Source organism: Salmo salar, chromosome 27 (assembly GCF_965601325.2).
Source record: "Salmo salar chromosome 27, fSalSal1, whole genome shotgun sequence".
Taxonomy (NCBI): Eukaryota; Metazoa; Chordata; class Actinopteri; order Salmoniformes; family Salmonidae; genus Salmo; species Salmo salar.
In genome coordinates this window covers 16815326-16830950 of record NC_138317.1, presented here as the reverse complement: position 1 = coordinate 16830950, position 15625 = coordinate 16815326, and the positions used below count along the sequence as shown (strand labels likewise).

The window sequence follows — 15625 nt, the reverse complement described above, 5'->3', positions numbered from 1 at the left end:
GTTAGACTCATGATTGAAATGAAAATGTTCTTGTTGGTTCGAGACCTACATCTGGTAGAACGTTTGATTTGGATGTAATCAAGTTTCATTTACATATTGTCTGGATCAAAGCCAAAAGACCTGACTGTGTCCTCCTTATTTCATTTTGACTGGGCTCTTGATTTTGTGTTCTTCACACCAGGATGGCCGAGAAGTTAAGGCGTTGGACTCAAGATCTAGTGGTCATATGTCCTCGTGGGTTCGAACCCCATTTCTGGTAGAAGTTTGTCTTTGATTTGGATGTTATCAATTGACCTTTCACTCATTGGAAATTTGTTTGGATCAAAGCTGAAAGAATTGACGTTGTTTCCCATATTCCGACTTGACTCAGCAAGTGTTTATCCACTAAAAACACAAAAAATGGCTGAGTGGTTAGGGTGTTAGAGTCATTATCAACTTAATTGTTATTCTTTTTGCTTCGAAACCCCATTCTTGTATTAAGTTTGATTTGGATGTCAACAAGTCTCGTTTAGATATTGTCTGGCTCAATGCCAAAAAAACTGACTGTGTGCTCCTCATTCCAATTTCACTGGGATCTTGATCGTACTTTATTTACACCAGGATGGCTGAGTGGTTTTGACGTTGGAATAAAAATCCAATGAACAGTATGTTCTCATGGGTACCAACCCCATTCCTGGAAAAAGTTTACTTTAGATGTAGTCAACCCTCCTTTCACTCATTTACATTTAGCGGGGATCGAATCTGAAAGAAATGACTATGACAAGTTCTTCCATTTTGACTCAGCTCTTGTTAATCTTTTAGAAACACCTGGATGGCAGTGTGTTAAAGGCATTAGAATCATGATCGAAATAAAAATGTTCTTGTTGGTAAGAAACCTACATCTGGTAGAACGTTTGATTTGGATGTAGTCAAGTTTTATTTACATATTGTCTGGATCAAAGCCAAAAGATCTGACTGTGTGCTCCTTATTCCATTTTGACTGGGCCCTTGATTATGTGCTCTTTACACCAGGATGGCCGAGAGGTTAAGGCGTTGGACTCAAGATCTAATGGACATATGTCCTCGTGGGTTCGATCCCCACTCCTGGTAGAAGTTCATCTTTGATTTGAACCTTATCAATTTACCTTTCACTCATTGGAAATTTGTTTGAATCAAAGCTGAAAAAATTGACTTTGTTTCCCATATTCTGACTTGACTCAGCAAGTGTTTATCCTTTAAAAACACAAAAGATGGCTGAGCGTTTAGGGTGTTAGAGTCATTATCAACTTAATTGTTCTTCTTCTTGCTCCGAAACCCTATTCTTGTATTAGGTTTGATTTGGATGTCAACAAGTCTCGTTTAGATATTGTCTGGCTCAATGCCAAAAAAACTGACTGTGTGCTCCTCATTCCAATTTCACTGGGATCTTGATCGTACTTTATTTACACCAGGATGGCTGAGTGGTTTTGACGTTGGAATAAAAATCCAATGAACAGTATGTTCTCATGGGTACCAACCCCATTCCTGGAAAAAGTTTACTTTAGATGTAATCAACCCTCCTTTCACTCATTTACATTTAGCGGGGATCGAATCTGAAAGAAATGACTATGACAAGTTCTTCCATTTTGACTCAGCTCTTGTTAATCTTTAGAAACACCTGGATGGCAGTGTGTTAAAGGTGTTAGACTCATGATTGAAATGAAAATGTTCTTGTTGGTTCGAGACCTACATCTGGTAGAACGTTTGATTTGGATGTAATCAAGTTTCATTTACATATTGTCTGGATCAAAGCCAAAAGACCTGACTGTGTCCTCCTTATTTCATTTTGACTGGGCTCTTGATTTTGTGTTCTTTACACCAAGATGGCCGAGAAGTTAAGGCGTTGGACTCAAGATCTAGTGGTCATATGTCCTCGTGGGTTTGAACCCCATTTCTGGGAGAAGTTTGTCTTTGATTTGGATGTTATCAATTGACCTTTCACTCATTGGAAATTTGTTTGGATCAAAGCTGAAAGAATTGACGTTGTTTCCCATATTCCGACTTGACTCAGCAAGTGTTTATCCACTAAAAACACAAAAAATGGCTGAGTGGTTAGGGTGTTAGAGTCATTATCAACTTAATTGTTATTCTTTTTGCTTCGAAACCCCATTCTTGTATTAAGTTTGATTTGGATGTCAACAAGTCTCGTTTAGATATTGTCTGGCTCAATGCCAAAAAAACTGACTGTGTGCTCCTCATTCCAATTTCACTGGGATCTTGATCGTACTTTATTTACACCAGGATGGCTGAGTGGTTTTGACGTTGGAATAAAAATCCAATGAACAGTATGTTCTCATGGGTACCAACCCCATTCCTGGAAAAAGTTTACTTTAGATGTAGTCAACCCTCCTTTCACTCATTTACATTTAGCGGGGATCGAATCTGAAAGAAATGACAATGAAAAGTTCTTCCATTTTGACTCAGCTCTTGTTAATCTTTTAGAAACACCTGGATGGCAGTGTGTTTAAGGCGTTAGACTCATGATTGAAATGAAAATGTTCTTGTTGGTAAGAAACCTACATCTGGTAGAACGTTTGATTTGGATGTAGTCAAGTTTTATTTACATATTGTCTGGATCAAAGCCAAAAGATCTGACTGTGTGCTCCTTATTCCATTTTGACTGGGCCCTTGATTTTGTACTCTTTACACCAGGATGGCGGAGAGGTTAAGGCGTTAGACTCAAGATCTAATGGACATATGTCCTCGTGGGTTCGATCCCCACTCCTGGTAGCAGTTTGTCTTTGATTTGGATGTTATTAATTGACCTTTCACTCAGTGGAAATTTGTTTGGATCAAAGCTGAAAGAATTCACTTTGTTTCCCATATTCCGACTTGACTCAGCAAGTGTTTATCCTTTAAAAACACAAAAGATGGCTGAGTGGTTAAGGTGTTAGAGTCATTATCAACTCAATTGTTGTTCTTCTTGCTTCGAAACCCCATTCTTGTATTAAGTTTGATTTGGATGTCAACAAGTCTCGTTTAGATATTGTCTGGCTCAAAGCCAAAAAAACTGACTCTGTGCTCCTCATTCCAATTTCACTGAGCTCTTGATCGTATTCTATTTACACCAGGATGGCTGAGTGGTTTAGACATTGGAATTAAAGTCCAATGAACAGTATGTTCTTGTGGGTACCAACCCCATTCCTGGAAAAAGTTTACTTTGGATGTAATCAACCCTCCTTTCACTCTTTTACATTTAGCGTGGATCGAATCTGAAAGAAATGACAATGAAAAGTTCTTCCATTTTGACTCAGCTCTTGTTAATCTTTTAGAAACACCTGGATGGCAGTGTGTTTAAGGCGTTAGACTCATGATTGAAATGAAAATGTTCTTGTTGGTTCGAGACCTACATCTGGTAGAACGTTTGATTTGGATGTAATCAAGTTTCATTTACATATTGTCTGGATCAAAGCCAAAAGACCTGACTGTGTCCTCCTTATTTCATTTTGACTGGGCTCTTGATTTTGTGTTCTTCACACCAGGATGGCCGAGAAGTTAAGGCGTTGGACTCAAGATCTAGTGGTCATATGTCCTCGTGGGTTCGAACCCCATTTCTGGTAGAAGTTTGTCTTTGATTTGGATGTTATCAATTGACCTTTCACTCATTGGAAATTTGTTTGGATCAAAGCTGAAAGAATTGACGTTGTTTCCCATATTCCGACTTGACTCAGCAAGTGTTTATCCACTAAAAACACAAAAAATGGCTGAGTGGTTAGGGTGTTAGAGTCATTATCAACTTAATTGTTATTCTTTTTGCTTCGAAACCCCATTCTTGTATTAAGTTTGATTTGGATGTCAACAAGTCTCGTTTAGATATTGTCTGGCTCAATGCCAAAAAAACTGACTGTGTGCTCCTCATTCCAATTTCACTGGGATCTTGATCGTACTTTATTTACACCAGGATGGCTGAGTGGTTTTGACGTTGGAATAAAAATCCAATGAACAGTATGTTCTCATGGGTACCAACCCCATTCCTGGAAAAAGTTTACTTTAGATGTAGTCAACCCTCCTTTCACTCATTTACATTTAGCGGGGATCGAATCTGAAAGAAATGACTATGACAAGTTCTTCCATTTTGACTCAGCTCTTGTTAATCTTTTAGAAACACCTGGATGGCAGTGTGTTAAAGGCATTAGAATCATGATCGAAATAAAAATGTTCTTGTTGGTAAGAAACCTACATCTGGTAGAACGTTTGATTTGGATGTAGTCAAGTTTTATTTACATATTGTCTGGATCAAAGCCAAAAGATCTGACTGTGTGCTCCTTATTCCATTTTGACTGGGCCCTTGATTATGTGCTCTTTACACCAGGATGGCCGAGAGGTTAAGGCGTTGGACTCAAGATCTAATGGACATATGTCCTCGTGGGTTCGATCCCCACTCCTGGTAGAAGTTCATCTTTGATTTGAACGTTATCAATTTACCTTTCACTCATTGGAAATTTGTTTGAATCAAAGCTGAAAAAATTGACTTTGTTTCCCATATTCTGACTTGACTCAGCAAGTGTTTATCCTTTAAAAACACAAAAGATGGCTGAGCGTTTAGGGTGTTAGAGTCATTATCAACTTAATTGTTCTTCTTCTTGCTCCGAAACCCTATTCTTGTATTAGGTTTGATTTGGATGTCAACAAGTCTCGTTTAGATATTGTCTGGCTCAATGCCAAAAAAACTGACTGTGTGCTCCTCATTCCAATTTCACTGGGATCTTGATCGTACTTTATTTACACCAGGATGGCTGAGTGGTTTTGACGTTGGAATAAAAATCCAATGAACAGTATGTTCTCATGGGTACCAACCCCATTCCTGGAAAAAGTTTACTTTAGATGTAATCAACCCTCCTTTCACTCATTTACATTTAGCGGGGATCGAATCTGAAAGAAATGACTATGACAAGTTCTTCCATTTTGACTCAGCTCTTGTTAATCTTTAGAAACACCTGGATGGCAGTGTGTTAAAGGTGTTAGACTCATGATTGAAATGAAAATGTTCTTGTTGGTTCGAGACCTACATCTGGTAGAACGTTTGATTTGGATGTAATCAAGTTTCATTTACATATTGTCTGGATCAAAGCCAAAAGACCTGACTGTGTCCTCCTTATTTCATTTTGACTGGGCTCTTGATTTTGTGTTCTTTACACCAAGATGGCCGAGAAGTTAAGGCGTTGGACTCAAGATCTAGTGGTCATATGTCCTCGTGGGTTTGAACCCCATTTCTGGGAGAAGTTTGTCTTTGATTTGGATGTTATCAATTGACCTTTCACTCATTGGAAATTTGTTTGGATCAAAGCTGAAAGAATTGACGTTGTTTCCCATATTCCGACTTGACTCAGCAAGTGTTTATCCACTAAAAACACAAAAAATGGCTGAGTGGTTAGGGTGTTAGAGTCATTATCAACTTAATTGTTATTCTTTTTGCTTCGAAACCCCATTCTTGTATTAAGTTTGATTTGGATGTCAACAAGTCTCGTTTAGATATTGTCTGGCTCAATGCCAAAAAAACTGACTGTGTGCTCCTCATTCCAATTTCACTGGGATCTTGATCGTACTTTATTTACACCAGGATGGCTGAGTGGTTTTGACGTTGGAATAAAAATCCAATGAACAGTATGTTCTCATGGGTACCAACCCCATTCCTGGAAAAAGTTTACTTTAGATGTAGTCAACCCTCCTTTCACTCATTTACATTTAGCGGGGATCGAATCTGAAAGAAATGACAATGAAAAGTTCTTCCATTTTGACTCAGCTCTTGTTAATCTTTTAGAAACACCTGGATGGCAGTGTGTTTAAGGCGTTAGACTCATGATTGAAATGAAAATGTTCTTGTTGGTAAGAAACCTACATCTGGTAGAACGTTTGATTTGGATGTAGTCAAGTTTTATTTACATATTGTCTGGATCAAAGCCAAAAGATCTGACTGTGTGCTCCTTATTCCATTTTGACTGGGCCCTTGATTTTGTACTCTTTACACCAGGATGGCGGAGAGGTTAAGGCGTTAGACTCAAGATCTAATGGACATATGTCCTCGTGGGTTCGATCCCCACTCCTGGTAGCAGTTTGTCGTTGATTTGGATGTTATTAATTGACCTTTCACTCAGTGGAAATTTGTTTGGATCAAAGCTGAAAGAATTCACTTTGTTTCCCATATTCCGACTTGACTCAGCAAGTGTTTATCCTTTAAAAACACAAAAGATGGCTGAGTGGTTAAGGTGTTAGAGTCATTATCAACTCAATTGTTGTTCTTCTTGCTTCGAAACCCCATTCTTGTATTAAGTTTGATTTGGATGTCAACAAGTCTCGTTTAGATATTGTCTGGCTCAAAGCCAAAAAAACTGACTCTGTGCTCCTCATTCCAATTTCACTGAGCTCTTGATCGTATTCTATTTACACCAGGATGGCTGAGTGGTTTAGACATTGGAATTAAAGTCCAATGAACAGTATGTTCTTGTGGGTACCAACCCCATTCCTGGAAAAAGTTTACTTTGGATGTAATCAACCCTCCTTTCACTCTTTTACATTTAGCGTGGATCGAATCTGAAAGAAATGACAATGAAAAGTTCTTCCATTTTGACTCAGCTCTTGTTAATCTTTTAGAAACACCTGGATGGCAGTGTGTTTAAGGCGTTAGACTCATGATTGAAATGAAAATGTTCTTGTTGGTTCGAGACCTACATCTGGTAGAACGTTTGATTTGGATGTAATCAAGTTTCATTTACATATTGTCTGGATCAAAGCCAAAAGACCTGACTGTGTCCTCCTTATTTCATTTTGACTGGGCTCTTGATTTTGTGTTCTTCACACCAGGATGGCCGAGAAGTTAAGGCGTTGGACTCAAGATCTAGTGGTCATATGTCCTCGTGGGTTCGAACCCCATTTCTGGTAGAAGTTTGTCTTTGATTTGGATGTTATCAATTGACCTTTCACTCATTGGAAATTTGTTTGGATCAAAGCTGAAAGAATTGACGTTGTTTCCCATATTCCGACTTGACTCAGCAAGTGTTTATCCACTAAAAACACAAAAAATGGCTGAGTGGTTAGGGTGTTAGAGTCATTATCAACTTAATTGTTATTCTTTTTGCTTCGAAACCCCATTCTTGTATTAAGTTTGATTTGGATGTCAACAAGTCTCGTTTAGATATTGTCTGGCTCAATGCCAAAAAAACTGACTGTGTGCTCCTCATTCCAATTTCACTGGGATCTTGATCGTACTTTATTTACACCAGGATGGCTGAGTGGTTTTGACGTTGGAATAAAAATCCAATGAACAGTATGTTCTCATGGGTACCAACCCCATTCCTGGAAAAAGTTTACTTTAGATGTAGTCAACCCTCCTTTCACTCATTTACATTTAGCGGGGATCGAATCTGAAAGAAATGACTATGACAAGTTCTTCCATTTTGACTCAGCTCTTGTTAATCTTTTAGAAACACCTGGATGGCAGTGTGTTAAAGGCATTAGAATCATGATCGAAATAAAAATGTTCTTGTTGGTAAGAAACCTACATCTGGTAGAACGTTTGATTTGGATGTAGTCAAGTTTTATTTACATATTGTCTGGATCAAAGCCAAAAGATCTGACTGTGTGCTCCTTATTCCATTTTGACTGGGCCCTTGATTATGTGCTCTTTACACCAGGATGGCCGAGAGGTTAAGGCGTTGGACTCAAGATCTAATGGACATATGTCCTCGTGGGTTCGATCCCCACTCCTGGTAGAAGTTCATCTTTGATTTGAACGTTATCAATTTACCTTTCACTCATTGGAAATTTGTTTGAATCAAAGCTGAAAAAATTGACTTTGTTTCCCATATTCTGACTTGACTCAGCAAGTGTTTATCCTTTAAAAACACAAAAGATGGCTGAGCGTTTAGGGTGTTAGAGTCATTATCAACTTAATTGTTCTTCTTCTTGCTCCGAAACCCTATTCTTGTATTAGGTTTGATTTGGATGTCAACAAGTCTCGTTTAGATATTGTCTGGCTCAATGCCAAAAAAACTGACTGTGTGCTCCTCATTCCAATTTCACTGGGATCTTGATCGTACTTTATTTACACCAGGATGGCTGAGTGGTTTTGACGTTGGAATAAAAATCCAATGAACAGTATGTTCTCATGGGTACCAACCCCATTCCTGGAAAAAGTTTACTTTAGATGTAATCAACCCTCCTTTCACTCATTTACATTTAGCGGGGATCGAATCTGAAAGAAATGACTATGACAAGTTCTTCCATTTTGACTCAGCTCTTGTTAATCTTTAGAAACACCTGGATGGCAGTGTGTTAAAGGTGTTAGACTCATGATTGAAATGAAAATGTTCTTGTTGGTTCGAGACCTACATCTGGTAGAACGTTTGATTTGGATGTAATCAAGTTTCATTTACATATTGTCTGGATCAAAGCCAAAAGACCTGACTGTGTCCTCCTTATTTCATTTTGACTGGGCTCTTGATTTTGTGTTCTTTACACCAAGATGGCCGAGAAGTTAAGGCGTTGGACTCAAGATCTAGTGGTCATATGTCCTCGTGGGTTTGAACCCCATTTCTGGGAGAAGTTTGTCTTTGATTTGGATGTTATCAATTGACCTTTCACTCATTGGAAATTTGTTTGGATCAAAGCTGAAAGAATTGACGTTGTTTCCCATATTCCGACTTGACTCAGCAAGTGTTTATCCACTAAAAACACAAAAAATGGCTGAGTGGTTAGGGTGTTAGAGTCATTATCAACTTAATTGTTATTCTTTTTGCTTCGAAACCCCATTCTTGTATTAAGTTTGATTTGGATGTCAACAAGTCTCGTTTAGATATTGTCTGGCTCAATGCCAAAAAAACTGACTGTGTGCTCCTCATTCCAATTTCACTGGGATCTTGATCGTACTTTATTTACACCAGGATGGCTGAGTGGTTTTGACGTTGGAATAAAAATCCAATGAACAGTATGTTCTCATGGGTACCAACCCCATTCCTGGAAAAAGTTTACTTTAGATGTAGTCAACCCTCCTTTCACTCATTTACATTTAGCGGGGATCGAATCTGAAAGAAATGACAATGAAAAGTTCTTCCATTTTGACTCAGCTCTTGTTAATCTTTTAGAAACACCTGGATGGCAGTGTGTTTAAGGCGTTAGACTCATGATTGAAATGAAAATGTTCTTGTTGGTAAGAAACCTACATCTGGTAGAACGTTTGATTTGGATGTAGTCAAGTTTTATTTACATATTGTCTGGATCAAAGCCAAAAGATCTGACTGTGTGCTCCTTATTCCATTTTGACTGGGCCCTTGATTTTGTACTCTTTACACCAGGATGGCGGAGAGGTTAAGGCGTTAGACTCAAGATCTAATGGACATATGTCCTCGTGGGTTCGATCCCCACTCCTGGTAGCAGTTTGTCTTTGATTTGGATGTTATCAATTGACCTTTCACTCATTGGAAATTTGTTTGGATCAAAGCTGAAAGAATTGACGTTGTTTCCCATATTCCGACTTGACTCAGCAAGTGTTTATCCACTAAAAACACAAAAAATGGCTGAGTGGTTAGGGTGTTAGAGTCATTATCAACTTAATTGTTATTCTTTTTGCTTCGAAACCCCATTCTTGTATTAAGTTTGATTTGGATGTCAACAAGTCTCGTTTAGATATTGTCTGGCTCAATGCCAAAAAAACTGACTGTGTGCTCCTCATTCCAATTTCACTGGGATCTTGATCGTACTTTATTTACACCAGGATGGCTGAGTGGTTTTGACGTTGGAATAAAAATCCAATGAACAGTATGTTCTTGTGGGTACCAACCCCATTCCTGGAAAAAGTTTACTTTGGGTGTAATCAACCCTCCTTTCACTCTTTTACATTTAGCGTGGATCGATTCTGAAAGAAATGACAATGAAAAGTTCTTCCATTTTGACTCAGCTCTTGTTAATCTTTTAGAAACACCTGGATGGCAGTGTGGTTAAGGCGTTAGACTCATGATCGAAATTAAAATGTTCTTGTTGGTTCGAAATCTACATCTGGTAGAACGTTTGATTTGGATGTAATCAAGTTTCATTTACATATTGTCTGGATCAAAGCCAAAAAATCTGACTGTGTGCTCCTTATTCCATTTTGACTGGGCCCTTGATTTTGTGTTCTTTACACCAGGATGGCTGAGAGGTTAAGGCGTTGGACTTAAGATCCAATGGACATATGTCCTCGTGGGTTCGATCCCCACTCCTGGTAGAAGTTTGTCAATGATTTGGATTTTGTCAATTGTCCTTCCACTCATTGGAAATTTGTTTGGATCAAAGCTGAAAGAATTCACTTTGTTTCCCATATTCCGACTTGACTCAGCAAGTGTTTATAAATTAAAAACACAAAAGATGGCTGAGTGGTTAAGGTGTTAGAGTCATTATCAACTCAATTGTTGTTCTTCTTGCTTCGAAACCCCATTCTTGTATTAAGTTTGATTTGGATGTCAACAAGTCTCGTTTAGATATTGTCTGGCTCAAAGCCCAAAAAACTGACTGTGTGCTCCTCATTCCAATTTCACTGGGCTCTTGATCGTACTCTATTTACACCAGGATGGCTGAGTGGTTTAGACATTGGAATTAAAGTCCAATGAACAGTATGTTCTTGTGGGTACCAACCCCATTCCTGGAAAAAGTTTACTTTAGATGTAATCAACCCTCCTTTCACTCATTTACATTTAGCGGGGATCAAATCTGAAAGAAATGACTATGACAAGTTCTTCCATTTTGACTCAGCTCTTGTTAATCTTTAGAAACACCTGGATGGCAGTGTATTAAAGGTGTTAGACTCATGATTGAAATGAAAATGTTATTGTTGGTTCGAGACCTACATCTGGTAGAACGTTTGATTTGGATGTAATCAAGTTTCATTTACATATTGTCTGGATCAAAGCCAAAAGACCTGACTGTGTCCTCCTTATTTCATTTTGACTGGGCTCTTGATTTTGTGTTCTTTACACCAGGATGGCCGAGAAGTTAAGGTGTTGGACTCAAGATCTAGTGGTCATATGTCCTCGTGGGTTCGAACCCCATTTCTGGTAGAAGTTTGTCTTTGATTTGGATGTTATCAATTGACCTTTCACTCATTGGAAATTTGTTTGGATCAAAGCTGAAAGAATTGACGTTGTTTCCCATATTCCGACTTGACTCAGCAAGTGTTTATCCTTTAAAAACACAAAAGATGGCTGAGTGTTTAGGCTGTTAGAGTCATTATCAACTTAATTGTTATTATTTTTGCTTCGAAACCCCATTCTTGTATTAAGTTTGATTTGGATGTCAACAAGTCTCGATTAGATATTGTCTGGCTCAAAGCCAAAAAAACTGACTGTGTGCTCCTCATTCCAATTTCACTGGGATCTTGATCGTACTCTATTTACACCAGGATGGCTGAGTGGTTTAGACATTGGAATTAAAGTCCAATGAACAGTATGTTCTTGTGGGTACCAACCCCATTCCTGGAAAAAGTTTACTTTGGGTGTAATCAACCCTCCTTTCACTCTTTTACATTTAGCGTGGATCGAATCTGAAAGAAATGACAATGAAAAGTTCTTCCATTTTGACTCAGCTCTTGTTAATCTTTTAGAAACACCTGGATGGCAGTGTGGTTAAGGCGTTAGACTCATGATCGAAATTAAAATGTTCTTGTTGGTTCGAAATCTACATCTGGTAGAACGTTTGATTTGGATGTAATCAAGTTTCATTTACATATTGTCTGGATCAAAGCCAAAAAATCTGACTGTGTGCTCCTTATTCCATTTTGACTGGGCCCTTGATTTTGTGTTCTTTACACCAGGATGGCTGAGAGGTTAAGGCGTTGGACTTAAGATCCAATGGACATATGTCCTCGTGGGTTCGATCCCCACTCCTGGTAGAAGTTTGTCAATGATTTGGATTTTGTCAATTGTCCTTCCACTCATTGGAAATTTGTTTGGATCAAAGCTGAAAGAATTCACTTTGTTTCCCATATTCCGACTTGACTCAGCAAGTGTTTATAAATTAAAAACACAAAAGATGGCAGAGTGGTTAAGGTGTTAGAGTCATTATCAACTCAATTGTTGTTCTTCTTGCTTCGAAACCCCATTCTTGTATTAAGTTTGATTTGGATGTCAACAAGTCTCGTTTAGATATTGTCTGGCTCAAAGCCCAAAAAACTGACTGTGTGCTCCTCATTCCAATTTCACTGGGCTCTTGATCGTACTCTATTTACACCAGGATGGCTGAGTGGTTTAGACATTGGAATTAAAGTCCAATGAACAGTATGTTCTTGTGGGTACCAACCCCATTCCTGGAAAAAGTTTACTTTAGATGTAATCAACCCTCCTTTCACTCATTTACATTTAGCGGGGATCAAATCTGAAAGAAATGACTATGACAAGTTCTTCCATTTTGACTCAGCTCTTGTTAATCTTTAGAAACACCTGGATGGCAGTGTGTTAAAGGTGTTAGACTCATGATTGAAATGAAAATGTTCTTGTTGGTTCGAGACCTACATCTGGTAGAACGTTTGATTTGGATGTAATCAAGTTGCATTTACATATTGTCTGGATCAAAGCCAAAAGACCTGACTGTGTCCTCCTTATTTCATTTTGACTGGGCTCTTGATTTTGTGTTCTTTACACCAGGATGGCCGAGAAGTTAAGGTGTTGGACTCAAGATCTAGTGGTCATATGTCCTCGTGGGTTCGAACCCCATTTCTGGTAGAAGTTTGTCTTTGATTTGGATGTTATCAATTGACCTTTCACTCATTGGAAATTTGTTTGGATCAAAGCTGAAAGAATTGACGTTGTTTCCCATATTCCGACTTGACTCAGCAAGTGTTTATCCTTTAAAAACACAAAAGATGGCTGAGTGTTTAGGCTGTTAGAGTCATTATCAACTTAATTGTTATTATTTTTGCTTCGAAACCCCATTCTTGTATTAAGTTTGATTTGGATGTCAACAAGTCTCGATTAGATATTGTCTGGCTCAAAGCCAAAAAAACTGACTGTGTGCTCCTCATTCCAATTTCACTGGGATCTTGATCGTACTCTATTTACACCAGGATGGCTGAGTGGTTTAGACATTGGAATTAAAGTCCAATGAACAGTATGTTCTTGTGGGTACCAACCCCATTGCTGGAAAAAGTTTACTTTGGGTGTAATCAACCCTCCTTTCACTCTTTTACATTTAGCGTGGATCGAATCTGAAAGAAATGACAATGAAAAGTTCTTCCATTTTGACTCAGCTCTTGTTAATCTTTTAGAAACACCTGGATGGCAGTGTGGTTAAGGCGTTAGACTCATGATCGAAATTAAAATGTTCTTGTTGGTTCGAAATCTACATCTGGTAGAACGTTTGATTTGGATGTAATCAAGTTTCATTTACATATTGTCTGGATCAAAGCCAAAAAATCTGACTGTGTGCTCCTTATTCCATTTTGACTGGGCCCTTGATTTTGTGTTCTTTACACCAGGATGGCTGAGAGGTTAAGGCGTTGGACTTAAGATCCAATGGACATATGTCCTCGTGGGTTCGATCCCCACTCCTGGTAGAAGTTTGTCAATGATTTGGATTTTGTCAATTGTCCTTCCACTCATTGGAAATTTGTTTGGATCAAAGCTGAAAGAATTCACTTTGTTTCCCATATTCCGACTTGACTCAGCAAGTGTTTATAAATTAAAAACACAAAAGATGGCAGAGTGGTTAAGGTGTTAGAGTCATTATCAACTCAATTGTTGTTCTTCTTGCTTCGAAACCCCATTCTTGTATTAAGTTTGATTTGGATGTCAACAAGTCTCGTTTAGATATTGTCTGGCTCAAAGCCCAAAAAACTGACTGTGTGCTCCTCATTCCAATTTCACTGGGCTCTTGATCGTACTCTATTTACACCAGGATGGCTGAGTGGTTTAGACATTGGAATTAAAGTCCAATGAACAGTATGTTCTTGTGGGTACCAACCCCATTCCTGGAAAAAGTTTACTTTAGATGTAATCAACCCTCCTTTCACTCATTTACATTTAGCGGGGATCAAATCTGAAAGAAATGACTATGACAAGTTCTTCCATTTTGACTCAGCTCTTGTTAATCTTTAGAAACACCTGGATGGCAGTGTGTTAAAGGTGTTAGACTCATGATTGAAATGAAAATGTTATTGTTGGTTCGAGACCTACATCTGGTAGAACGTTTGATTTGGATGTAATCAAGTTTCATTTACATATTGTCTGGATCAAAGCCAAAAGACCTGACTGTGTCCTCCTTATTTCATTTTGACTGGGCTCTTGATTTTGTGTTCTTTACACCAGGATGGCCGAGAAGTTAAGGTGTTGGACTCAAGATCTAGTGGTCATATGTCCTCGTGGGTTTGAACCCCATTTCTGGTAGAAGTTTGTCTTTGATTTGGATGTTATCAATTGACCTTTCACTCATTGGAAATTTGTTTGGATCAAAGCTGAAAGAATTGACGTTGTTTCCCATATTCCGACTTGACTCAGCAAGTGTTTATCCACTAAAAACACAAAAAATGGCTGAGTGGTTAGGGTGTTAGAGTCATTATCAACTTAATTGTTATTCTTTTTGCTTCGAAACCCCATTCTTGTATTAAGTTTGATTTGGATGTCAACAAGTCTCGTTTAGATATTGTCTGGCTCAATGCCAAAATAACTGACTGTGTGCTCCTCATTCCAATTTCACTGGGCTCTTGATCGTACTCTATTTACACCAGGATGGCTGAGTGGTTTAGACATTGGAATTAAAGTCCAATGAACAGTATGTTCTTCTGGGTACCAACCCCATTCCTGGAAAAAGTTTACTTTGGATGTAATCAACCCTCCTTTCACTCTTTTACATTTAGCGTGGATCGAATCTGAAAGAAATGACAATGAAAAGTTCTTCCATTTTGACTCAGCTCTTGTTAATCTTTTAGAAACACCTGGATGGCAGTGTGTTTAAGGCGTTAGACTCATGATTGAAATGAAAATGTTCTTGTTGGTTCGAGACCTACATCTGGTAGAACGTTTGATTTGGATGTAGTCAAGTTTTATTTACATATTGTCTGGATCAAAGCCAAAAGATCTGACTGTGTGCTCCTTATTCCATTTTGACTGGGCCCTTGATTTTGTGCTCTTTACACCAGGATGGCCGAGAGGTTAAGGCGTTGGACTCAAGATCTAATGGACATATGTCCTCGTGGGTTCGATCCCCACTCCTGGTAGAAGTTTGTCTTTGATTTGGACGTTATCAATTGACCTTTCACTCAGTGGAAATTTGTTTGGATCAAAGCTGAAAGAATTCACTTTGTTTCCCATATTCCGACTTGACTCAGCAAGTGTTTATCCTTTAAAAACACAAAAGATGGCTGAGTGGTTAAGGTGTTAGAGTCATTATCAACTCAATTGTTGTTCTTCTTGCTTCGAAACCCCATTCTTGTATTTAGTTTGATTTGGATGTCAACAAGTCTCGTTTAGATATTGTCTGGCTCAAAGCCAAAAAAACTGACTCTGTGCTCCTCATTCCAATTTCACTGGGCACTTGATCGTACTCTATTTACACCAGGATGGCTGAGTGGTTTAGACATTGGAATTAAAGTCCAATGAACAGTATGTTCTTGTGGGTACCAACCCCATTCCTGGAAAAAGTTTACTTT

At 38.5% G+C, this 15625-nt stretch overlaps 10 non-coding genes across 10 annotated transcripts; all 10 read left to right on the top strand.

Moving 5' to 3' along the window:
* The first annotated feature begins 1006 nt into the window (after positions 1 to 1006).
* On the top strand, positions 1007 to 1089 carry trnal-caa (transfer RNA leucine (anticodon CAA)). The gene has a single exon. It is a non-coding gene; the product is annotated as a tRNA-Leu (tRNA).
* A 1576-nt stretch (positions 1090 to 2665) lies between these two features.
* Positions 2666 to 2748, top strand: trnal-caa (transfer RNA leucine (anticodon CAA)). Its single transcript has one exon. It is a non-coding gene; the product is annotated as a tRNA-Leu (tRNA).
* A 1577-nt stretch (positions 2749 to 4325) lies between these two features.
* Positions 4326 to 4408, top strand: trnal-caa (transfer RNA leucine (anticodon CAA)). Its single transcript has one exon. It is a non-coding gene; the product is annotated as a tRNA-Leu (tRNA).
* Positions 4409 to 5984: 1576 nt separating this feature from the next.
* Positions 5985 to 6067, top strand: trnal-caa (transfer RNA leucine (anticodon CAA)). The gene has a single exon. It is a non-coding gene; the product is annotated as a tRNA-Leu (tRNA).
* A 1577-nt stretch (positions 6068 to 7644) lies between these two features.
* trnal-caa (transfer RNA leucine (anticodon CAA)) lies at positions 7645 to 7727 on the top strand. Its single transcript has one exon. It is a non-coding gene; the product is annotated as a tRNA-Leu (tRNA).
* A 1576-nt stretch (positions 7728 to 9303) lies between these two features.
* trnal-caa (transfer RNA leucine (anticodon CAA)) lies at positions 9304 to 9386 on the top strand. The gene has a single exon. It is a non-coding gene; the product is annotated as a tRNA-Leu (tRNA).
* Positions 9387 to 10133: 747 nt separating this feature from the next.
* On the top strand, positions 10134 to 10216 carry trnal-uaa (transfer RNA leucine (anticodon UAA)). Its single transcript has one exon. It is a non-coding gene; the product is annotated as a tRNA-Leu (tRNA).
* Positions 10217 to 11792: 1576 nt separating this feature from the next.
* On the top strand, positions 11793 to 11875 carry trnal-uaa (transfer RNA leucine (anticodon UAA)). Its single transcript has one exon. It is a non-coding gene; the product is annotated as a tRNA-Leu (tRNA).
* A 1576-nt stretch (positions 11876 to 13451) lies between these two features.
* On the top strand, positions 13452 to 13534 carry trnal-uaa (transfer RNA leucine (anticodon UAA)). The gene has a single exon. It is a non-coding gene; the product is annotated as a tRNA-Leu (tRNA).
* A 1576-nt stretch (positions 13535 to 15110) lies between these two features.
* trnal-caa (transfer RNA leucine (anticodon CAA)) lies at positions 15111 to 15193 on the top strand. Its single transcript has one exon. It is a non-coding gene; the product is annotated as a tRNA-Leu (tRNA).
* The last annotated feature ends 432 nt before the right edge of the window (positions 15194 to 15625 follow it).